Source organism: Psammomys obesus, unplaced genomic scaffold (assembly GCF_907164565.1).
Source record: "Psammomys obesus unplaced genomic scaffold, mPsaObe1.curated_primary_1811, whole genome shotgun sequence".
In the NCBI taxonomy this organism is placed as follows: domain Eukaryota; kingdom Metazoa; phylum Chordata; class Mammalia; order Rodentia; family Muridae; genus Psammomys; species Psammomys obesus.
The window spans coordinates 5635093-5660985 of NW_026586589.1; the positions used below are offsets into that span (position 1 = coordinate 5635093).

At 45.6% G+C, this 25893-nt stretch overlaps 1 long non-coding RNA gene and 2 other non-coding genes across 4 annotated transcripts; all 3 read right to left on the reverse strand.

Annotated features, from left to right (window-relative positions):
- Positions 1–9832: 9832 nt before the first annotated feature.
- Positions 9833–16800, reverse strand: LOC129672778 (uncharacterized). 2 transcript variants are annotated; one of them, XR_008719550.1, is made up of 6 exons: positions 16590–16800; positions 16131–16388; positions 14856–14934; positions 13362–13434; positions 11777–11853; positions 9833–11702 (listed from the first exon to the last, which is right to left on the reverse strand). It is a non-coding gene; the product is annotated as an uncharacterized LOC129672778 (long non-coding RNA). The 2 variants fall into 2 exon arrangements; XR_008719549.1 differs by having other exon boundaries at positions 9833–11853.
- LOC129672812 (small nucleolar RNA SNORA71) lies at positions 12616–12749 on the reverse strand. Its single transcript, XR_008719561.1, has one exon. It is a non-coding gene; the product is annotated as a small nucleolar RNA SNORA71 (small nucleolar RNA).
- On the reverse strand, positions 13866–13999 carry LOC129672815 (small nucleolar RNA SNORA71). The gene has a single exon (XR_008719564.1). It is a non-coding gene; the product is annotated as a small nucleolar RNA SNORA71 (small nucleolar RNA).
- Positions 16801–25893: the final 9093 nt, after the last annotated feature.

The following is a 25893-nucleotide window of genomic DNA, read 5'->3' on the forward strand; positions in this document are numbered from 1 at the left end:
ATAGATAGATAGATAGATAGATAGATAGATAGATAGATAGATAGATAGATAGATAGATAGATAGATAGATGGAGGGAGGGAAGGAGAGAGAGAGAGAAAGAAAAGGTTTGGCCTTGTTGGAGGAACTGTGCCACTTTGGAGTGGGCACTCTCTCTGCCTACAGATCAGAATGTATTTTCAGCTGCTGCTCCACTATCTGCACGCTGCCATGCTTCATGCCATGAGATGATGGACTGAATCTGAATCTGAATCTCTGAAACTGCAAGCAAGACCCCAGTTAAATGCTTTCTCTTATAATACTTGCCTTTGTCATGGTGTCTCCTCACAGCAATAGAATAGCGACTAAAAACACCTACCCTCAGTAACACACCTTCTCCAACAAGGCCCTACCTCTTAACCCTTCCCAAACAGTTCTACCAACTAGAGACCCAAGTATTCAAACATGTGAGGTGACTGGAACCATTCTCATTTGAACCACGGCACTGACTGTGGACACAGTGTGACCATTGTCTTGCCTTGCTCACCATGGTCAACTGGACCCTTGAACCATGAGCCACAATAAGCCACTCCTTCCTTAAGTTTCTTTTTTTAAACCAGATAGTTAAACCGTTTAATGTTTAATGTTTATTTGGTGTGGGAACGGCGCATTCCCACTAAGACATACCTATACTGAAGAGAAAGTACATTTTCCTTGTTGTTATTCCCTGCAATGCACAGAGTTTACACTGTATTGCATGTTATAGAGTTGAGAGATAATACACAGGAGGGTACCCTTAGGTATTGTCTTAGTCACTGCTCTATGACGGTGAAGAGACACCTTGACCAAGACAGCTCTTATAAAAATAAAAAAAAAATTAAGTGGGGCTTTGCTTACAGCCTCAGAGGATTAGGCCATCTTCATCATGGTGAGAGGCCTGCCAGCACACAGGCAGACATGGTGCTGGACAAGCAGCCGAGAGTTGTACACCCAGATCTGTAGGCAGCAAGAAGAGAGAGTCAGTGGACCTGGCTTGAACTTTTGAAACCCAAGGACTACCTCCCCTTGCACACTTCCTCCAACAAGGACTCTCCTCCTGATCTCTCTCAAATACTGCCACTCTCTGATGACCAGACATTCAAATACATGGGCCTGTGCCATTTTTACTCAAGTCACCACAACTTCACTGATACTACATCACTTTATAGAAGGAGGTAAGCATTGTGGACTTTGGTGTCCTCCGAGGTCTTAGAGCCACCCCCGTGCATATTGAGGGGTGACTGTGTGTGCTACTTAGCACGTGGTAGGTGGCACTTGGAGGTGTTAAGTGAGCAGTGACTGTCCAAGGGGACAAACTGCGGCTTACTGAAGTTAATCCTAGTATGCAGCATATGATGGATTGGGGGGCAGGGGGTGTCGGTGGTATGACTTCACAAGATTCTGAAATGTTTGCTCTCTGCTAAGAAGGAAATGAAGGGGTACAGGGGAGCGGGGAACCCTGGCCACAGCAGCTTCTATAAGCGCCTAAAGATGCAGCATCCCCCGCCCCCGCAAAGCAAACATCCCCCAAACACTGTTCTCCATAGTTCTCAGACTTCTTATCCTCCAAATCCACCAGGTGAGACAAGAGGGCCACATGTGGCTGATGTGTTCTAAGCATTCCTAATTTAAATAAAGGGGCTGGGGAGCTGGCTCTGCAGCTAAAGGTACTTGCTGCTCTCGCAAAGAAACAGGTTCAGTTCCCACAAACTCCTGTAACTCCACTTCTGGAGAATCCGATGCTCTCTCGTAGCACCCTCAGGCACCTACACGCATGTGGTGCACATACACGCATGCAAGGACACACACATATACATTTAAAATTGTTTTAAATTAAAAAGTAAATGGAGATGCAATGCACACACACACACACACACACACACACACATATATATACCAAATTTCAAGGAAGTTTGGGGAAAATCTTACTAAGGCAGGTATAGGGGTACATGCCTATAATTCCAGCCGTCAGGAGGTTGCAGCAGGGGTTCAAGTGTAGGTCCAATCCAAGCTACATAGTAAGGCCATTCCAGAATAAAAATTGCATTGCAAGAACAATAAATTTTTGAGACTCTAGTCCAAGCTGGTCTCCCCCTATGGCAAGCCCCCTGCCTCAGCTTCCCAAGCACTGGAAGTTCAGGCATGTACGTACTACCATAGCTGACTCACCTCAAAAATTCTTAATGTTGATTATGAACTAAAACGAAAGTTTTCATATGGTGAGATAACTAAACCTCATTTTTAAAAATCTTTTTTCTTCGTCTCTTTCTCTTTCTCCCACTTTTTTTAATGTGACTGCGGGGAAAGTTTTAAATGGAGTGTGAGGTTAGTGTTGTCTCTTTCAGGGGTGCAACTCTATTAATCTGTCACCTTCTGTTTGTGTGTCACCCTGGGGCTTAAATCCAGGGCCTTGAACAGGTTAAAGGGTGCTCCTCCGCTGAGCAATAACCCAACCCACATCACAGCTCCTTAAGAATCCTCATCTGCAAATTTCATGATTTCCTTATTTTTCATTGCTGAGTGATATTCCATTGTGTAGACGTACCACAATTTCTGTATCCATTCTTCAGTTGAAGGGTATCTGGGTTGTTTCCAGCTTCTGGATATTACAAATAAAGCTGCGACAAACATGGTTGAGAAAATGTCCTTATTGTGTACTTGAGCCTCTTTTGGATGTATGCCTAGGAGTGGTATAGCTGGATCTTGAGGAAGCACTATTCCTAGTTGTCTGAGAAAGCGCCAGATTGATTTCCAGAGTGGTTGTACCAGTTTACATTCCCACCAGCAGTGGAGAAGGGTTCCCCTTTCTCCACAACCTCTCCAGCATGTGTTGTCACTTGAGTTTCTGATCTTGGCCATTCTGATGGGTGTAAGGTGAATCTCAGGGTCATTTTGATTTGCATCTCCCTGATGGCTAACGAGGTTGTGCACTTCTTTAAGTGTTTCTCTGCTATTCGATATTCCTCTGTCGAGAATTCTCTGTTTAGCTCTGTTCCCCATTTTTTAACTGGATGTAGCCCATGGCAGTTCAGTGTCCAAGTGGCTTCCACAGTAATGAGAAGAGGGACTGCTTCTGACATGAACTGATTGACCTGCTCTTTGATCACCTCCCCCTGAGGGGGGAGCAGCCTTACCAGGCCACAGAGGATGACAATGCAGCCACTCCTGATAAGATCTAATAGACTAAGATCAGAAGGAAGGAGAGGGGGACCTCCCCTATCAGTGGACTTGGGGAAGGGCATGCATGAAGAAGGGGGAGGGAGGGTGGGATTGGGAGGGGAGGAGGAAGGGGTTTATGGGGGGATACAAAGTGAATAAAGTGTAATTAATAAAAGTTAAAAAAAAAAAAAAGAATCCTCATCTGCTCTCTTTGGCTCTGCATCCCAGGCACAGAACACAGGGAACCAACGGAACTGCTCGCTACGTACTTGTAGAGATAGAGGGTTTAGCTTTGTTTTTATTTTTGTTTTAGATAGTATCTCACTCTGCAGACCTGGCTGGCCTGGAACTCACTGTATAGATCAGGCTAGCCTTGAACACACAAAGATCTGCCTCCTTCTGCCTCTAGAATACTGAAAATAAAGGCGTGCACCATCATGCCTGGCTAGATTGAGGCTTTCTTATTCACCAGTTTAACTCTATTCTCAATGTAGAAACTAGTGTCCTTGGGGGGGCATGAGAGGAGTCTCTACATAGCCCTGGCTGTCCTGGAGCTGGACTAGAGCTCACAGAGATCTGCCTGCCTCTGAGTGTTGAGTTCTGAGTGCAGGGACTAAAGGCACGTGAAACTAAGGTCTCTACTGTTGTGGAGGGGGGGTGGGTGGGCAAAAGACCATTCATTAAGTCTCAGTCCATTCTGCAGGCTGGATTCTACCACGTAATCTCCCAACAGCTGCTTCCCAAGAGTCTCTGGTACCAGGCCGCAGCTTTCCTGGTGGGATTATGGTACTTCTTGAGCCACCCTGGTAACATCCTTCTGGAGTGTCTTCAGTCTCTAGAGCCCTGGGATAACTCCAGGACACCTAATGCCCAGGCACCAGCTGAAATAGGATATTGTCCCTGGACGCGTCTGGTCCATGGCTTCAACCAGCATAATTGTTAGTTTGGATGGGGAAGTACATTAGAAAGCCTGGGTGATGTTGTGACAGTTACGTGAGCAGCTGGAAGGACCAGTAAAGTGTCTCACATTTCAGCTTCCCATAGAAAACCAGCACCTAAGGGCAGGCGTGCCCCTGCCTCTTGTGACCAGTCCTCCATAGTGCACATCAGGAGAAAGCAAGTGCCGACTGGGCCTCGCAATGGGCACGAAGTGGGCCTCTCTGTTCCTCTAAGCCTTGGCTTCCTAAGTTGTAAAAAGGTGTCAATTAAAGCTCTGTCACCGGGTTGTGGGGATTAGATGAGGTAATTGCATGCACTGGCTGACACCATGCATGGCATTTAGCGCAGCTTCAGTCAATCAACAGGGATGATGAACAGCAGCCTCACTTGAGGTGCCTGCAGTTAGCAGACCGGAAGGCATGTGATGTCACCTTAACAGAGGAGTCTACTGTGGTGGCACTTTGTGTTTCTTATTCATTTGAGCTATCAGTCATCTTTATGTGCTCATCAGACAAAAACAGCTGACATTTAATGAGTGCTCAGCAGGAGGTGGGTACCTTGACATATTTAACACCATGTTCCATCCCATTCGATCCTTGCTATTTAAGGCCAGTGCTAATTTGTGGTCAACTCACGTAGCCAAAAACTGAGGTTCAGAGAGGCAAAAGAAGTTGCCCCAGGCCCCTCAGCAATCAAATGACTACACAGGAATTTGGCAGGCCAGTATGCTTTCACTAGGTGACTTCTACATTAAAGGCTGGACCAGTAATCCTGGAGAGGTAGTAGGTGTCAACACAGAGGCGGAGGGGACTGCATGAACTGTTCCTGTTCCATGTTGTCAGGAGCACCAGTGGCCTTCCTCCCCATCCTTTCATGTTGACGGACACCCTCCAGGTTAAATAATAACTCCTGTATTACCAATCCTATGAATCAATACCTTCAGGTGTTCGATACTCCACTGCTAGGTTTGAGGCTGGTGTTCCTGGTTCTAGGAGAAAGGAGGCTGAGCAAGCCATGTGTAGGAAGCCACTAAGCACCATAGCCTCTGCATTAGGTTCTACCTCCGGGTCCCTGCCCTGTCTGAGTCTCTGTCCTAACTTCCTTCAGTGATGAACAGTGGTATAGAAGTGTACACCAAATAAACCCTTTCCTTCCCAACTTGTTTTTTTTAGTCATGGTGTTTGTCACAGCAATAAAAACGCTAATGACAGGGCTGGAGAGATGGCTCAGAGGTTAAAGAACACTGATTGTTCTTCCAAACGTCCTGAGTTCAATTCCCACTAACCACATGGTGGCTCATAACCATCTATAGTGAGATCTGGTGCCCTCTTCTGGCACATAAGCAGGTAGAATGCTATATAAATAATAAATAAATCTGAAAGAAAGAGAGAGAAGGAAAGAAAAGAAGGAAGAAAGAAAGACACACTAACAATGACATCTACTGGGTTATGGCCAGAGTGAAGGAGAAGTGGAGTTAACAGATGTGGATCTTAACCACGAGGTGTGCCCAGCCTGCTGCTGACTGCGACTCTGGCCAGACCCACCTGGCACCTTTACCTTAATAGTTGGTTGGCAGACATTTACAACCAGGAACAGCTCCTGTGGCCTCAGACACTGTGGCCTTCCCAGGTCGCTGGGTCTGGTATCCATGAGGAGGGCTCCTCTTCGTCCTGGTCTACACTGTGACGAAGCTTAAACAGGCTACAGCGATGCCCAGATGTGTGAGGCCCACTCATGCCCATCCCACCACTGAGGTGACGTTCAGTCTGCTCAGTGCAAATGCCACTCCTCCAGACCGCCTAGCCTGTCTCCCTGCTTCATAACCTTTTCCTTCTCCAGCATACGTTAGTTGTCTGGGCAATGGCCTGACCCTGTCCTCTGCAAGGTCAGTCCTAGGAAAAAGAGATCTGCTCTTTGGTTTGTTTGCTTTGCCAAGTCCTAGAACTCCCTGTATAACTGGTATGGGACGGGGAAAGGGTGCCCTTCCTGGAGGAGGTGACACTGCTGAGCTAGCTGCCCAGGGGAGGACAGAGTAAAAGAATACATTCAGAAGTAAACACAGCAGCTGGGGACTGAGGGCCCATGGGAGTCTGCTGCACAAGGTGGGGGGAAGGTGGATGGGCTGGCTTGGGAGAAGGGAGAGGTGGGGCCTTGCCTGTGTCCTCTGCTGGCTGAGAGTCAGGCAAGGTGAGAGAGGCTAAGAGCAAAAGGAAGACCCGAGGGGCTGGGCCAGAGATGAATATTGTTTAGTGAATGAAGGAAGGGTTGAGTTGGGAAGAGCTGTCCTTTACTGAGTGCTGATTGCCGAGACCCGCACTATGCTCCCTGACACTCTTTCCTGTCATAGCTACTTTCCTGTTGTGATAAAAAAAAAAAACTTGTGACCAAAGGCAACTTAAGGAAGAGGCTGTTTCTTTTGGCCCATGGTTCCAGAAGAGGAACATGAGTTCATTATGGCAGGAGGGCATGGTGGCACATGGCAGGGCATGACAGCATACGGCAGGCATGGCGGCAGAGGGCAGGCATGACGGCACACAGCAGGGCATGGTGGCAGAGGGCAGGCATGGCGGCAGTAGTATCAGGCTGAGAGATCACATCTTAAAGATCAAGTAGAGGGCAGAGCTTGAACTAGAAATGAGGCACAGCTTTTAAACCCTTAAAGCCCACCTCAGTGGTACACTTCCTCTATCGTGGCCGTGACATGCCTCTGTAACCTCTCCAAACAGCTCCACCAACGGGAGACCTAGCTTTCGAATACCTGAACCTAAGGGAGATATTTCTCATTCAAATCATCACAACTATCCCCATACCAGCCACTATACCAGGATGCCCAGATACAAAGCACAAAGCAGCACAAACCAGCCAGTCTGGCTTGTTAGGAAGCAAATATTGGGGACTGGGAAACCAAGCCACTTAAGCAATCGTGCCACATAACCCTCAAGGCCCTAACTTCTCCCCAGCAACCCCTCAACCTCCCTCTTTTCTTTTCCCCATCTCTGTCATCTCCCACAGAGAACAGTCTAAACTGTTCAGGTACCAGGGAGCCCTGAAGAAAACTATTTGAGAGGGAGAGACGCTAAGGAGGAGCGACAGGCACTGTTCTCAATGCCTTATGGGAGGCTACTCAGCCATTGGTAGGGACGGTACTTGTTAAGCAAAGAGGGCCATCATTATCAAGGCACCAAACAACAGCAAAACTTCATAGAAGGCAGTGGACTCAGAAACAGGAAGAAATTTGCATATGCGGAGAAAAAGGTATGTATTTCTTACTAATAATGAGGGGCAGTTTGAAACTGGCCCAGATTGTTAGGAAAGGTGGGAAAGACTTCCTGGGAGGCAAACAAGATGGTTCTAGAGAAAAATGAAGGTCAGAATCAAGGCCCAACAGCACCTTTTGCAGAGTCTGAGGGCCCGGTGGCCTGTTTCAACCTCAGCTCCAGTCACGGTGGGGGAATTCAATGGGAGGAATGTGCCAGTCTGCCTTCCCCATTTGTGGCCTGGCCTTATGAAGAGTTCTTCTGTGTGGAAGGTATCTGAAACATAGGGGCAGAGAAACGTGTGGTCATTGCAGCTGTGACTGCTACTGACCATCATCTCCAAAGACCAAGTATGTGTCATGGTAACGTAAATGGCCACACTTGGCATTTGCCCACGGTGTCGCAGAGGTCTCTAAGGCAGGTTGTATTCATTTGAATAGAAATGGCTCCTATAGGCTCATATATGTGGATGCCTACCACCAGGGAGAGGAACTGTTTGAAAGGATTAGGTGTGGCCTCATTAGAGCAGGTACAGCTTGGTTGGAGAAAGTGTGTCACTGGGGGTGGGCTTTGAGGTTTCAAAAGCTCACACCAGGCCATCTCTTCCTGATCCACAGGATGTAGCTCTCAGCTACTTCTCCAGCACTGTGTCAGCCTGCTATCATGCTTCCTGCCATGACGATAATGGACTAACCCTCTGAAACTGTAAGCCAGCCTACAATTAAATGCTTTCTTTTTGTCTTAGAGTTGCCTTGGTCATGGTGTCTCTTCACAGCAATAGAACACTGACTAAGACACTGATTGGTTCCTTTCCACCTAGAGCTGGGTGTGCTCCTGCCTTTCTCAAGGCCTTCAGCCCTTCACTCCATCTCTGTTCATCCTAGCCTCCTCTCCGTTCCCAAATATTCCTGAACCAAGTCAAGTCTCACAGTTCCCTTTTCTCCTAAGCCCTGGCCCCAAGACACACTTGCCACCTCTCTAAGACCTAATTGGGGACTGTGAGTCAGGGTTAGATTAGAGTTTGAAGTAGAAGTGTGTCTTGGGGCCAGGGCTTAGGAGAAAAGGGAACGCAAAAACAAGCACTGTAATGCCAGGATTACAGGACCCTTAGAGACCACCAGGAGACGATTTGATGCAAGAACAAGAGAGCTTTATTACGAGAGCGATTGAACTTGGGACCCAAGTCTTACTGACACAGCAGTAGAGAAGTGGGACCTTGATCCCTGAGTGAGCAGGGTTTTTAAAGGGAAAGACTGTAAGCAGGGGGTTTCCATGACAGCAAGCAGGGGGGTACATGTTTCCATGAAAGAAAGCAAGGGGGTTCATAGGCAAGAAGGCAGAGACAAGCCACACATGACTTGGCTGGGGTGAGGGAAGCCACATTCTTAGACACCCCCCTCATGACTACGGGGGTCTCTGCAACCACCAAGGCCAACAGAGTAACGATTCACATGAGGCAAAAAGGCAGTCCGATTCAACACAACTCACTAGCACCATGGAGTCGGTTCAACTTTAGTAAAACAATACATCAGGCACTCCTTTTTTTTTTTTCATCTCCATACAACGATAATTTCTACTATCAGAGCTTTCTAAAAGAGTACTAAATTATGCTAAAAATCTGTATTATTACGTTTGGTCAGTTAGATTAGCCCAACCAAAATATTGCCCACCATGTGACTAAACATTTGTACACTATCTTTTTTCCAGACAACTGGTCCCAAAGGATGAAAACAACTCTTAGCATGGCAAAACAACAGCATTCTCTCCCCTATTACAAGAATGCCTTTGATCCCCCCTGACAAAAGGCTTTTGGATTCTTCACTGACAAGCTGAGAATCAACACACAATACAGTCAATAAATGTAACAGCATTGTTTTGGGGTCAGTAGTATTATGTCCTTGTTTCCCCCAAAGTCTTGGCTTGCTGCCTCCCCGAGTTATTGGTTTCCTCTTCCTCTTGGGACATCTCCTTTTGATGGATTTGTCGTCTCTCTTTAGACACTTCACTTGGCTCCTCTTCCTCTTGGGACATCTCCTTTTGATGGATTTGTCGTCTAGCTTCCCACACTTCATTTGTCTGGTGATCTCCAGGATGCTTGCCAGATGTGTCCTTGCCAGATGTGTTATAGCAGGAGGCACTTGGGACTTCATTTAGTTTTCTGTAAGATATAAGCACAACCTCGCCTCGATGTTAGGACATCGGGCCCTTTCCATTGGTTAGTTTTTAGATTTTTTTTTTTTTAACATATACCTTAGGGGGAGAAAAAAAGTGTTATCCTTTGAAAGCATTATCCGTTGAAGAAAAAAAATTAAAGTTAGTGTGCAATTATGTTTTCAGTCCTTGGACACCGTATCAGCCAGAAGAAATATTATAAAATAAATTTCTTGGTTCCAATTTGCCCCTATGTTTTTTAAGTACAAAGGAATCTGGGTGGTGTTTGGTCTCTAAGTGGCTGAGAGGCCTGAAGTGAGAAAGCCTCCATTTTGTATGTGAAAGACAAGATAAAATGCCTTATTTTGCAAGACAGTGAGCACATCATTGCATGGACACTCTGAGTTCCAGCTCCAAAGCCCTGACTGAGCCTGGCTGGGGGACCAAATCAGCAGCGGAGTCCACTTGGCCTGCAGAGAGAGAGAGAGAGAGAGGTTTTATTCAATGATCCTCCTCAGAGAATTACATGCACTACTGTGCTCCAGCTTGCAAAATAATTGATAGGGATTTTATCTCCTCTTTCATGGGCCCCTTTTCTTTAGCTCCTATGCATTTCCATTTTTTTTTTTTTTTTTTTTTTTTTTTGTTTGCATGTTTGTTTCGAGACAGGATTTCTCTACACAGCCCTGGCTATCCTGGGGCTTTCTCTATAGACACCACCACCTGGCTGCATTCCCAGTTTTTAACATCAATAGTTTCTGGTTTAGGAAACCAAGGACTGAATTTTACAGACTCTTGTACCAAGCTTCAGAGCCTTGCTCTGAGTATTTCGCTCCCTTGGAGCTTAACAGACATGTCAGTAAAATATAAAATGCTTCGTCTCAGAGGATTGAGAAGAACCCAAGCTTATTTTACTCTCTTACTTACCTTTGTGATCTCCTGGGTGAGAGGTCCAAACTTCTACTCCTGATTCTATTTTTTTTTTAAATTCTTACCTTCTCGGGCTTGAGACTCTCACGTTGGCCACCTGCTGGAGGGGTCTCTGCTGACACCACAGTAGAATAATGATCAAAGAGAAGCAAAAAGGTAATCTGTTTCAACACGACTCAGTAAACACTGTTGGTTCAAACTTTATTTTAATTTATTTTACATTTTTGAGACGGGGTTTCTCTGTGTAATCCTGGCTGTCCTGGACTCACTCTGTAGACCAGGCTGGCCTCTAACTCAGAGATCCACCTGCCTCTGCCTCCCGAGGGCTGGGATTACAGGCGTGCGCCACCACGCCCGGCTAAGTGCTGGTTCAAACTTCAGGAGTCTGACACCAGTTAAACAATTTTCTTGTGTGCACAAAAAAGCTTAAGCATCAACATTCTTTGTAAAGTACACAGGACACATGACACCTTTTTTTTTTTATAATTTATTTATTTTTCAATAGAGAGGTTTTCTCTGTTGTAGCCCTGGCTGTCCTGGACTCACTCTGTAGACCAGGCCGGCCTCGAACTCAGAGATCCACCCGCCTTTGCTGCCTGAGTGCTGGGATGAAAGCTGGTCTTCAGGACTTCCCCGGGCCACTGCAACCGCTGCTGCTGCTGCTGTACCAAACCACTAGAGTGCTGGAATTAAATGGAGTTAAAGGCGCATGCCACAACCCCAATCTACTGACTGACGGCTCCGGCTCCACTACCGACTGACAGCTACATCTTAAGGACATGGCCTACAGATTGCACAGAGGTAGCCAGGATATCAAACACCTCCGCTCCCAGCCTTCCGGGAGGAAAACAGGGTATGTGCCTCTCCCTTTGGAGAGACAACCCTGCGTGTTTAATATTTCTGGTTTCCCTCGCGCTAATCTGTAAGAACAAGGATGCCTGTTCCCACAGTGTGAAACTGTGAGGACAAGGATGCCTTGGTGCCACATTGCATGCTGTGGCTCTAAGCAGACAGACAGCAGTAGCTTGAATGGTATTAAACTTTGGACTCATAACTAATAATAAAAAAAATAAATAAATTACTGGTAAATAAAAAAAAACAAACTTTGGACTCCAGGTCTCTGGAGTCGAGACCCTTCCCTCTGCATACCCACCAAAGTGAAAAGGTTCTCCTCAGTGGTGAGCCGATCTGGGTCTGAGAGCACGTTGAATGGCAGCCGTGGACACCGCCACTGTAGCCTAAGGCAGGAACTGAGGCCAAGCAACAGCTTATAATTTTCATTTCAGAATGTGCATTCTGACCCAGTCACCTGGCGGTAGCTTACCTGGATGAGACCCGTGCAGGCGATCATGGTGAGCAGATCAGTGCCCCAGTCTCTGCGCTATCTTCTGTCTTTCCACGCTGATGTCAGGGAATGAGAGACAACGTGAAAACAGTCCTATTGGTCTAAAATAGCTCCCTATAGGACAACTGAGCAGTCGTATATAGGTGGCAGAGACACAGCTCAGAGGCTCACCCTCAGGGCTCCTCCCACCAAGCTCCCTCCCTCCTAGCAGCCTTCCCAATATGTTGTCATTAGTGGCCTACATCTCAACCTCAAGTCCCTCTCATGCCCCTTCATAAAACAAGTGTCCTTCTGACCACTGAATCACATTCCTTCAAAGGCTCACTCAGGCACACGCATCAACTCCAAAAGATCACCTCTGCCAGGCATGGTTGTGCATGCCTTTAATTCCAGAACTCTAGAGGCAGAGGTAGAGACTCTCTGTGAGTTCAAGGCTACAATGTGAGTTACAGGAACACAAAGAGACCTTGTCTCAAAAACAGAAACACAAAAAGATAGCGTCTCTATAAAAACCTTGTAGCGGTGAGTACATATCACCCATTATGTGTAATTTACCCTGGCCTTCCTAGATCCTCAAGTGTCAAAACCTTGGTCTCTGATAGCAGGAAGCCAAGCTGAGAAAGGCCAAGACAAAATATAAAGACATGGTGGCACACGTCTTTTTTCAATCCTGGAACTTGGGAGATAGAGGCAGGCCAGCCAGACCTACACAGTGAGACCCTGTCTCAAAATAAACAAATGCCTCCCGTCACGGACTCTTACACAGTGGCCCATGTCCTATGGGGAGGTTGAAATATCGGGCAGCAAAGAAGCAGGAGTGTGTGAAAGCGCCAGCATTTGAGAGGGACAGGAATGGACCCTTCAAACACGGGAAATGGCTTTCAGCAACTCCTCTCCCTGCATTATGGATGACCAGAGCACAGGCAGCCCGTGGTCGCTTCTAAATGCAGGTCCACACACAGAAATAGACATCAGGCCAAGAAGAGGTGCAGATATGAGAGGCCTGCAGCCCAGAAAAAGAGCCAGGAAGAGTCCAGGAAAAGAGCGCAGCCCAGCACAGCACTCCTCCTCCCACAGTGGTCTTTTTTCCTTACAAAAGTCCCATAAAGCAATGGCCAAGGATAACCAAAAAGGAGTCCCTGGGTAGAGACACTGGAAACTATAGGGATTGGGACAGCCATGTGACCTCAAGTGGAACAAAAGTCATATCTGTCATCTTTTTTGTTTTGTTTTTGTTTTTCAAGACAGTGTTTCTCTGTGTGCAGCCCTGGCTGTCCTGGAACTCCCTCTGTAGACCAGGCTGGCCTCAAACCCACAGAGATCCACCTGTCTCTGCCTCCCCAGTGCTGGGATTAAAGGTGTGTGCCACCACATCCAGCTATCATTTTATTTTTCAAATACTCAAAATGAAGTTCTGAGTTTGTCTTTGATTGAGAGTGAGGGAGCAGGAGTCCCGTGTCTAGACTACCTCTATTGTCACTCAAAGCCCTTGGCAACAGGTATGGTGCTATGTCAGATGAAAAGGACCAATTCGCTAGAGAACGGACTGGACAAGAGATCTTACCTCAAGTACACGTGGGTCTAGAATGCTCCTGACATAACAACTCCCATGATGCCTCTGTATACAGTGGGTTCATCTGCAAATGGCATGAGACCCTGATAAGCACCCAGCTTGCCACTGCTCACAGCAGAGCATGGTAGTTATGGGAAAAGGGGGTTGGCACAGGAGTTACCAGTCACTAAGCATCTCAAAACTGTGGGCTTCCTGTTTCCAGAACAAACCCATTGTTGCCTCTCATTCCTAAAAAGGATGTTGTGTATGGCCTATGGCAGAGCAGTTACCACCAATTATACCACCGATGTAAGGCACGTAACCCCCAACAGGATGAAATGGATGCAAACAGCAGGTTTGTGGGAGGGTACCACTGTGGACTGGCAATAGCTTCAAAGGCCATCTAGGAGAAGTTATTGCCCAGGGCAGGAAGCAAAAGCCCTGATGGCAGCAATGACACGTGGGCAGTTCCAATACCTTAGAGGCCCAAATGTATACAGAGCTGAGAAGCCACAGCATGGGGAAGCTCCCAGCACTGAAAGGCATGGGTGTGGACCTTCCAAACACAAGATGGTTCTTTCCACATCTCCTTTGCCCACACTACCAATGACTAGGGCAAGGGTACCCCCTGATCACTTACGAATGCAGGGCCAGAGAAGGCGGAGAGCCTGCCGTCAAATGCAAAAGCTTTGAGCAGCCAGCTCAGCTAAGTACAAGAACCTAGGAAGTACCTGTATTCCTGCAAAAATTTCTTCCACACAGCCAACAGGTAAGACAAAAGCAAGAGCTCTTAGGGTGTGGAACACGGAGGTTCCTGATCCTAAGGAAAACTGCCTAGTTGTTCTGCCTTGTGGAGGATGAGATTTTATCCTGAATAGTTTTATGTCAACTCGATACAGACTAGAGTTATCTGAAATGAGGAAACCTCAATTGAGAAAATGCCTCCACCCAGCTATAAGGCATTTTCCTAATTAGTGATTGATGGGGGATGGCCCAGCCCACTGTGGGCGGGGCTTTGCCTGGGCTGGTGGTTCTGGGCTGAGCAAGCCAGTAAGCACCACCACTCCATGGCTTCTGCATGAGCTCCTGCCTCCAGGTTCCTTGCCATGTTTGAGTTCCTGTCCTTAGACTTCCTTCGATGATGAACAGTGGTATGTTAGTGTAAACCAAATAAACCCTTTCTTCCCCAAGCTGTTTTAGTCATGGTGTTTCATCGCAGCAATAGAAACTCTGACTATGACAGACCTGGGTCATAATCAGCTTACTATGACGCAGAATTCTTTCTGCTTCTGATTCAGACCTTTTGCTGCTCATCCACCAAAGCAAGGAGGATCACAGGGGACTCGGGATTGAAGCAGCTTCGGAAGGAACCAGCTGTACATCAATGACTCGGGGGAGGGGGTGTTAAACTGGGGGACAGGGATGCAGCTGCCTTCATCTTCTGTCCATTTGTTTCCCAGTCTATCGTGGGAACCTGAGGGCAGCCATCTTAAGTTCAACCCCTACCTTGGGAGCGTCGTGGTCCAGCTGCTTTCTGGCAGGATACACACACCTCTCATGGCCCCTCTGCTCCAAGATGTCAGTTCTGCGTAAACAAGAAACATTTAAATGAGCATCAAGATGTCAAATCTGTCCTATGCATGAAGAGTCCCTGACGAATTAACCACATCCAGATACATCAGAGGCTGGATACTGTGACTCAGCATTTCCTTGTGACTCATCATTTCCTTGTGACTCAGCATTTTCTTGTGGGGGCGCAGCAATGGCGCAGCTTTTTCTTGTGACGCATTTTCTTATGGGGGGGCGCAACAATGGCGCAGTGACGCATTTTCTTGTGGCGCAGCATTTTCTCGTGCACAAAGAAAGATGCTGGCAACAAATCATCTACGATAGAGAGCACTTTTCAGGTATTTTGTGCAAGCTCTGATAAACGGCAGAAGTTCCAGAAGGTTCCTTTATCAAATCTCCTGTCAAAGAACCTCATGGAAAAATACTGCCTGACCGTCTAAACGCCCACTTAAAAGACCTCACCCCTATGCAATCATCATTTCAGTTAAGACTACCTGCCATCCACAAGAAGACCAATTTAGGTTCAAAATGAGAAATCAGTTTCATTCTCACCATAGATACTGCATAACTACCGCGCAGCCAGGCACTAGGGTTCAAAACAAGACAGCCAGATCTACCTTTCCAACTTCCCTACCTGAGAATGACGGACCAATACTCACATAGGACCTGGCCTCCCAGGTTCTCCCAGCATCCCTTGGTCCCTACCTGCTGCAGGGCGTGGCTGGCATACCCCGACCTCTTCAGTATATAATGAGACATTTTGGTTCCCCCTTCTTCCCCCCCACACGTATCTATTTCTCTCTCTCTCTCTCTCTCTCTCTGTCCACTGTGCTCTTCTCTCTCTCTCTCCCTCCCTCCCCTTCCCTCTCCCTGTTCTCCCCCTCCCTGTCCCCTGCCTTTCTCCCCCCCCCCCCCCCCTCTCCCTGCCCCAGCCTCTCTCTCCCTCCCTCCCTCTCTTCCTCCTTCCCCCTCTCCGGCTCCCTAACCCCTGCATGGCGCCGAGAGCTGCCCCCAATAAACCTGCATTTATAGACTCTAACTTCGTCTTCAACTACCTCACTCTGCCGTCTCAATCACTGACGCATTTCTAGCCTGAGCCCGGCCAGCCTGTCCTTAGAACCTGATTGAATTCCACACCACCTCTAGTTCTGGTGCCCATGGGAAGACAATTGGGTGGCACTCTTGTCTTCAAGGTGCACTCCCAGCACTTACCCGGACACCTGCTTCCTGGACAGTGGGGCCCACCAGTGACAGCGGAGAGTTGGGGGGAGGTGTGTTGGCTGCTGCATAACTAGCATCGTCATCCTTCGTGGTATCAAATGGGCCAAAGCCCAGCAAAGAAGCAACCACACTGGGAATGGGGTTTCACTGCAAGGCGTCACACATGAGTCTGGGCACCCCGCCCTAGGGTCCCGGGCTTATCAGCTTGGAAGGATGCAGATCGGAATGGGTGTCAACAGTCCGAGGACCCTGTGTAAGAAAGGACAAGCGGCTTCTGATGCCACATGAGCCGGAGGCATCCGGGCTCAGTCCCCAACCCTCCACCTTCTCCCAGGCACACTAGCACTGCGTTCCCAGGTCGCCCTCCCACAGGGTCCCTCTCCTGTCAGTTCGAGCCCAGCGGCCCCGGGAGGCCGAGGTCTCTGCCCACCTACGATCTCCTTCGAGTACCTCAGGAAGTCCATAGCCTGCTAGGGTAGCGGCATCAAGCTCGCATCGTAGCTTCCCAGGTCTTGAGTTTTCTTAAAGGAGACTGGAGGCCTTGGAGGAGGCCACGAGCGCAGAGCGAAGATGAGACACCTAGCAAGCTGAGATGCCAGGCAAAGAATGCGTCAGCTCTGCAGTATCTGCGCAGAACGATCCTGGACCACCGCAGTGTCGGCCCTACTGCGGCTGCGCGCGCGCTGCAGCCTCGAGCTTCGCCTTTGCGCACCTAGTCCGTGGGCGTGGCTCTGCAGCGTCCACAGCGGTAGGAGAGCTGAATTGCTAACGCACCAGCAAGCCTCTCCTTCCTTAATCCTAGCTTCCATTCTACCAAACAGTTTATTCTACTCATCCGTCCATGCATCCATTTTGCCAGAAAATATGCGTGGAACACCAGCTTCCTTCCATCTCATTAGTCATCCATCCTATCTGTCTTATGTGTCTAAATATTCATCCACTCACCCATCCATGCATTGTGACGCATTCACTTATGCGTGTGTCTGTCTGCCTGTCCATCCATCCATCCATCTAGCTTGTCCACTCATCTTTTCACTAATCTACTCATCCAGCTTTGCACCCAGTCAAAATATCCACCGAGGAACTACTTCCTAAAACAGACATGATCCCTAACTTGGTTACGTTTTAATGGGCATGATAAGCAAATAGGCCAGGAAATTCGACCACTTAAAAATCATAAGTGCCACAAAGGAAACAGGTATAGTGATAGGCAGATTGTGACAGTGGTGGCTTATTTATTTATCCAGAGTGGACATTTAACCTAATGCGTGGTGAAAAAAAAAAAAGGATGAATTATGAAATGTTTAGTATATCATATTCATAAGTCTATGTAAAAAGTGAAGTAAAGCTCATGAAAATGGGTGATAGGTCAACAACGTTTCTTTTGGTTTGGTTTGGTTTGGTTTGGTTTGGTTCGGTTTGGTTTGGTTTTCTTGAGATGGAGCCTATACCTATCTATCCCTGGCTATCCTGGAACTCGCTTTGTAGACCAGGCTGGCTTCAAACTCAGAGATCTGACTGCTTCTGCCTCCTGGGTGCTGGGATTAAAGCTGGCTGCCACTATGCCTGGCTGTTTCAAGTGTCTTTTTTTTTTAAGTTATGTTGATGTGTGTGTGTGTGTGTGTGTGTGTGTGTGTGTGTGTGTGTGCGTGTGTGTGTGTGGCGGGCACACGTATCATGATGTACATTTAGATATCAGAGGACAACTTCTGAGTTGGTTTCTTCTACTATTGTGTGAAGGGTTTCTACTATTGTGTGTATAGGGTTTGCCCTCAGGTTGTCATTCTTTTGTTTGTTTGTTTGTTTGTTTGTTTGTTTTTCAAGACAGGGTCTCTCTGTGTGGCCTTGGCTGTCCTAGAACTCACTCTGTAGACCAGGTGTTGTGGGGTCCAACATAACTCAAACACCAGGTCAATGCAGATGGCAAAATTTTATTGTCCTTAGCTGTGTCTCTATGTGTGTATATGTTTATCTCTGGACTTAAATTGATGATATTTTAAAATGTGACTGAAGATATTAATATTTTTGGACATGAGACAGTTTAAATCAACACCTCTGAGTTTGGTCCTGGACCATCAGAGTTAAATTCTATAAGACATTTTAAAATTTATCAGGTATCTTAAAATAATTACCTTTGGACAGTCTAACAAAAAACTTAAAACAGTTTCTCAACCCTTTGGGGGAGGTCAAAAGATCTTGATATTTATTTTATTAATTTTACAAGGTAAAACCAAGCCATGCTATTTAAGCCAATTAAACAAAAACTGCAGTTATTACAATATATCATATAAAAGTATTATAAAATATGTTGGTTTTCATTTAAAAAGGCTGGAGATTCTTCAATGCAAAATGTTGCTTATGCTCTTTTACAGGAGAAAAGGAACTATAGTTCCATGTTAGCCCAGAGTTATTCAGGGTTATATTCAGATCGTTGTTAACCATTATATAAAATATAAGTCTGGCTGCCAGTACCTAAATAAATGATTTAATGCTGTTTCCTTCTGGCCTATAGATTTGGTATGGCCAGAATAGTCCATTTTTGCTGAGGGCTGCAGGCTAAGTTTAGTTCTCTGTTTAATGCTAAATAAAACTTTGTCCTTTAATTTTTTTGCTGTTAAGTTTTAATACAATATGATACAATTAATAAGATTTGCTAGCCCCTTTATAAATTATGTTCAATTAAAAGTTTTGCTTTGATTTTAGTTTAAAAAGAGCACATTTAAAGTTATAATAAAGATTGTAGTTGAGTACAAGATTGAGTTTTACCTAGTCTCTTTGTTTAAGTTGTTTTTTAAGGTTTAATTTAAAATGGGTACAAATAAAGTTTTACTATATAGATTTAGCTAAAATTTGGTTCTAAAACATACATTTAAAAATATGCCAAAATTAAAGATTATAACATCCTGTTTTATAGGATGTAGTTTAGAGCAGATAATAAAGGCAGACAAAGAGTAATACTAATATGCTGGCTCTCAGACTTGTCAGAGATCTAAGAAATATGGCATTTTAACATATGTAAGCTTATTATGACAGAGTCACAAACAGAGTGGGCTGGAGAGGTGGCTCAGAGGTTAAGAGCACTGGCTGCTTGTCCAAAGGTCCTGAGTTCAATCCCCAGCAACCACATGGTGGCTCAGAACCATCTATAGTGAGATCTGGTGTTGCTGCCTGTGCTTATAAAAGAAAAATAATGTCTTTTCAAGTGTTTGGCACATCTGCACAAATAGCATAGTTATCTGCAGTATTGTGTTTCAAAGTTTTAATGAGCAGTCTTTGAACATTTTTACAGACATTGCATATGTAGCTCTGTCTTTGCCTAGGTTAGAGACTGCAGGTCAAATCCAGATATTTCCTCCTGCTGGAATTTTATTTTTACAAATTCAAAACTTGATAGAAGAAAGAAACTTTCCCTTTTTTATAGGACATTTGAGGGCTCATTCTAATTTGCCAGGACCCTTGTCTAAAGGAAAATGCATTGGCACATAAAGCCACCAAAGTTTCTTGTTCACAGTTTAAAAGAGCCCAAGATACCCATAACATGCATCATCTTAATAGTCAAACCTTGAGACTTAAATATGGGTTGACTAAGGAACAGGCCTGTACTATAGTCGAGGCTTGCAGTACTTGCCCTCAGTTTCAGCCTGTTCCTCATTTGGGAGTCAATCCTAAAGGATTGGTTCCAAATCAGACCTGGCAAATGGATATTACTCATATTCCTGAATTTGAAAAATTAAATTATGTACATGTTTGCATTGATAACCTATTCTGGATTTATTTTTGCCACTCCTTAGCCAGGAGAAGCTGCAAAAAATGTTATTGCTCATTGTCTACAGGCTTTTAATGTTCTACGAGTTCCTAAGCAATTTAAAACTGACAATGGAGCAGGATATTTTGTCAACAGTTTCAAGTTTCTCATATAACTGAAATACCTTAAAATCCTCAAGGAGAAGGCATGCTAGAGCGTGCCCACTGAACAATTAAGATTTACTTGCAAAAAAACAAAGAAGGGGGAGCCACTCCCTTGGACACCTAAATTTTTTTAAAAATTTGGATAAGCATGGTAAATCTGCAGTAGATAGATTTTGGCATACAAAAGCCAAAAGAAAAAAAGAAAAAAAAAAAAAACTTTTGCTAAAGTAAATTGGAAGAATCCTCATGGACCCGAATGAGGAATGGGGAATGACCATATGGGGAAGAGGAGCTGTCTGTGTGTCTTTTGCAGGAAAGTGATGCAGCTTGATGGCTACTGGAACGCCTGGTGCAACAAGTGGATGAGGAGTTTTCTCCTGACAATGATAATGATGTCAAAGAAGACCCCTCCAGTCAAGATGACTGCTTATGTGCTGCCCTTAAGGAAGAGTGCTGCTTTTACACAGATTATACTTGGATTGTAAGGGACAGCATGGCTAAGGTTAGGGAAGCCCTAGAAGAGAGAAAAAGACAGAGAAAACAAGAGGAGAGTTGATTTCATAATTGGATTTCAACCTCTTCCTGGCTCACCACCCTCCTTCCTTCAATTGTGGGACCCATGGTGGTTTCCTTCTCCTCATATGTTTCAGCCCATGGGCCATTAAAAGACTTACTAGCTTTGTAAAACAGCAAATTGACTCCCTGGCATCTAAACCCATACAAGTTCATTATCACAGACTTGATTTGGCTGACAGAGGCTTAGCTGAGCCTGAGGAAGACTTCTGACAGTCCATCACATGGGTCTTGACTGCTTGCATTTGGCTCTCCTGAGAACAGCATGAAACTCAGATAAATGCTTGCCTGGTGTAACATGGGTACCTGTAAGGGGTGTAGGATGACATACTGCAGGGGAAGGGCCCAATTGCCCACTTCTGAGTTCCCCGAGAAGCAAACCTGATTGCATAGAGGTTGGTGTCTGATTACCCCTAACCACAACCTGTTGGGGATGCCCTCAGGTGTTGATAGGATCTTCCTCTCCTCCCCCAAAAGACACCCAAAAAGGCTGCAAAATGCCTTGGGAGGATCAGGTCACTACTTCCCCCACCTCCCACCCCCGCTCTGGTTAATGCCCACCATCTTCAAAAGACCTCATGTTCAAAACCTACCTGCTAGCTTCTTAAATTGTTTAAGAAGGAGGAGATGCCGGGAGCCAAAGCTATTTACTGAAGCCAAAGCCAAATAGTGAGCAAAGGTCATTTAGTGGAGACTTAAAGTTTATTTAGTGAAAGAGTTATCTAGGACCCTAAATCATGGGTGATAGATTTGTGAGGACATCTGTCTGTTAGTTTTAGAGCATCCGTGAGATATCTTAAGAAAACATCCTTATGGTATCTTGCAGGTGCAATATTCAAGCCATGAAAGCACTCTTGCTATCTCCTGCAGCAGTAATTAAGCCTTCCCCCTTTCCTGCCTTCTCCCTATATAAGTGGGGTAAAAATTTCTAATAAATGAGGCTTTGATCAGACAAACAGACTTGGCCTCCTTCTTTGTGTCTCTCTGTCCCACCATTCTTTTCACACCCCCTTTAGAACCCCATTGAACTCCCACAGGTCAGGACACTATTGGACCATGGATGATTTTTTTTCTGCTCTATCCCTAACCACCTATGCCTGGAAATCTTTACTTTCTCGCAACTGTCCTTACCTGAACACCTGCTCAAGGCTGCTCTCTGCAGCTCCTCACCACAGCTGCTTAGGTGCTCTGAGCCCCGGGTATATGCCATAGGCTGAGCCAAAATCAGCTTGGGGAGACTAAAACCACTAGTGCTCAGCTTCAGACAAACACAGCCTGCCTCTAGATAAATAATTACTGAGGGCCCTGTGCACACACTCAGATTTCTTGAAATTTCACCGCTGCCTCAGGTCCCATGGGCGAGATTTTAAATTTTCCACGGATATGCCTGCCTTTAGAGGCTGGCTTGCAGAGAAGGGTTTTCAGTTGCACAGACTTCCGTGCCATGCGCACAGCAGCCATGCCACGCACACACAGTTTTAAACCAGGCCAGTACAGCCATCCCATGAGTAAGCACCTGGTCTCCATGTGTAGCCACAGTCTTCACGGTTGACATTTTATGCTGACCTTCATTTAGGACTTCCTCTTTCCCTTGGGAGAGATATTTTTTTTCCCTCTACAAGCAGTTTCTCCCCCTCATGCTCACCAATGAAAATCCTAGCACTATGAAAACTATGTCTCCTATGGGAAGCTGTGCCCTTGGTCTCAGGCCAACGCTGACAAGCTGTTGGATCAGGTAGTACCATTTCTACTGGGTTAAACCTTGCTCTTGGGATGCCTTGACAGGTCACTGACTCCTACCCTCCCAATGGAAATAGCCCATTCATCCGTTCCTCCAGATTATCTTCTGGGATGTCTTCTGGAGAATTTCAGGTTTCTTCACCTTCTTTAAGGGCCTCTAAGATTACATACTTCTGTAACCAAACTTGGCCTCAATTTCCTTAGATGACAGATCCAAAGCAAAGCCCTTTTAATTACTGCTAGTGAGCTGGTAAATGGAGGTCCCCATGTTCAAGTCTCTTTGATCCAAACCTTCTACCTCTGTTCACTCTCCCAAAAGTTTTAAATGTCCATAACCTACTTAACTTTATCTTCTGTATATATATATATATATATATATATATATATATATTTCAGTATCCTGCCAGACACAGATGTTTCCTATATCATCAACAGTGCCAAAAGCAACTACCACAAGTGTTCCAGTCTGACCTCTTAGACTTCCATCAGGCTGGACCTGCACTTTCCCTCCCAGCCATGGATATTCTTACAGACCCTGGACAGCATCAAAACAGCCTGTTCTTCCTGGACTTGGCCAGAATTTCAGCCATTTGACCTCCCTACAGTGCCCCCAGTGTGAGCAGGAAGTAACCAGAAGAAAATCTTCGCCTGTTATTCACTTGTTATTACTAACAAAAGGCTGGAATGGTGTGCTTCAGGCCCAGGACAAGCAGGTGCAGGTTATCCCAGCATTCCTCAGTCCCTACCTGCTGCCTAGCATGGCTGGCAACTCTCTACTGGCAACCCTCTACCCTAAACTTCCCGGGCACAGGCTTCCCCTCCTCCTCTTGACCATGTAATCTGGTCATTTTGTTGCTATTATTACTTTTCTCTCTCTTAACCAGTTGCATAGCAACCAAGAGCTGCTTCCAAGAAACCTAAATTTACATACTTTAACTTGTCTTACATGAGAAGCAACCCACATTCCTCATTGTTTTAGTTACAGAAAAAGGGAAGAATGTTTGTATTTAGGCAGCCCACTCTGGGTTGCCTGGCAACCAGATGTCATCATGTGTCACAGGCCAGGTAACCACACCTGGCAGTCCTGGGTACTTTGCTCCTTAAAGGGACCAACCCTCCACTTTGTCCCTCTCTTGCTCTCTTGGCTCCCTCGGCCCTTGCCCTCTCTTGCCCTCTCACCTTTCTCTGTTAGGGTGCCCCCTCTCTCTTCCCCCTATCCTGTCCTGCCCTCTCCTTCTCTCTCTCCTCATCTCCATCTAATAAACCTCTTTCATATAAAACCTGTCGTATGCATCATCATTGTGTTAATCAGTCCCAGCAAAGATGTCTTTCCATTATAGTGTCTTTGTGCACCTCTTACTTCAGAGATTTAGAGATTTCATTGTAGAGTCTCTTCACTTTCTTGAACAGGATTATTCCTTGATATTTTATTATCTTTGAGGCTATGGTGAGTAAGTGTGTGCCCTTTTGTTTTATTCTCTTGCTTATTGCCTCAGGTAGTACTTTGAAAACAGTATGAAAATGAGTGGGACTATTGGACATCCCTGTTTCATTCACTCTTTTCTCCACTTCTGATTATTTTGACTGTGGGTTTTTCATATATGTCTTTTTACTAGGCTGAGATATAGTCTCACTGGTTCTACATTCTCTAGGACTTTCATTTTCATGAAAGTTTATTGGATTTATCAAAAGCTTTGTTTTTACATCTACTGGTATGATCATATGATTTGGATATTTAGGTTTACTAATGTCATTTATTACATTACAGACTTTCATATAATTAACCACCCTTAGATTCAGGAATAAAGCCAACATGGTGGATACTTCTTGTGATGCATGTCTGTATTCTGTTTGCAAGTATTTTACCGACCATTTTGAGTTGAGATTCATCAGGAATATTAGCCTCCAGCTTTCTTTAAATGTTCTGTCTTTACATGATTTTAGTATTAGAGTGATACTGGCTTCATAGAAACAGTTTGGGAGTACTCTGTTCCAATTATTTTGAATAGCTTTTTCTTTTTCAACTTTTAACTTTATTTTGTTGTTTACTTTTCATTCTAATCATAGTCCCTATCCTCCTTGTCCCTCTCATCCTCCCCCTTCCCATACCCCTCAGAAAGGGGAGGGCCCCACTTACACACCCCAGCCCTTCAAGTCACCTCAGGACTGATTACACCCTCTTCCACAGTGGCTTGGTAAGGCAGCCCCACCACATGGAAGTGATTGAAAAGCATGCAACTGACTCCATGTCAGAAACGTAACCCACTCCCCTTACTGGGCTACCCAGAAGAAGACCACGTTGCCTATCAGGTATTTATGTGCAGGGGGCCTATATCCAGTCCATGCATGGTCCTCGGTTGGTGCTTCCGTCTCCGCAGGCCCTTGTAGTCCCAGGTTAGTTGGCTCTGTTGGTCTTTTGTGACGCTCCAGTCCACTCTGGTTTCTTCTAACCTTCTCCCAACTCTTCCACAAGGCTCCCTGAGCTCTGACCAATCTTTAGTTGTGAGTTTCAGCATCTGTTTTAATCTTTTGCTGGGTGGAGCCTCTTAGGAGACAGCTATGCTAGGCTCTAATCTGCAAGCATAGCAGAGTGTTGTTAGTGTCAGTTAGCACTGTCCTTGTTAGAGTCTGGGGTTGGTGCTCCCTCTCTAGCTGAGACCGCTACTAGCATGGGATCATTTTTTTTTCTTTTGATACAAACTTTCTCTGTGTAATCTTGGCTATCCTGGACTCACTTTGAAGACAAGGCTAGCCTTGAACTCACAACTAGCCACCTGCCTCCACCTTCCTGAGTGGTGGGATAAAAAGTGTGTGCCACCACACCAGGCTTATTTAAGAAAAATTGGCTATATATATATTCTTCCAAAGTCTCACAGAATTCAACTCTGAATATATCTGGCCCTGGAATCTTTTTTTTTTTTTTTTTTTTTAATACCAGAAGGCCTTTGTCTTTCTCACCTGTTATGGGTCTGGTTAGGCTGTTGACCTCTTGGTATAATAATGGTCATTTGGTAGAATCTAAAAATGCATCCATTTCTTTTGTGATTTCAAGATTAATGTATTCTCTTAAAAATTCTGAATTTTTGGTGGCTGTTGTAATATTCCTCTGCTTATTTTGGATTCTTTTGACTTAGGCCCTCTCCTTTTTTGGTTTTTAAAATTATTTGTTAAAATTTATTCACTTTGTATCCCAGCTGTAGCCCCTTTCCTGATTCTCCCCCCCACCAATTCTACCCTTTGTCCCTCTCTCCCCTTATGCCCCTCCCCTATTCCACTGGTAGGGGAGGTCCTTCTCCCCTCTATCTGACCCTAGCCTATTAGATCCCATCAGGATTGGCTGCATTGTCTTCCTCTGTGGCCTAACAATGCTGCATCTCCCAGGGGAAGATGATAAAAAAAAAATCTACCGAGTTCATGTCAGAGACAGCCCCTGATACCCATATTAGATGTCTTACTTGGAGACTGAGCTAACTAACTATGGACTACATCTGATTAAGGGTTCTACATCCTCTTCATGCGTGGTCCTTGGTTG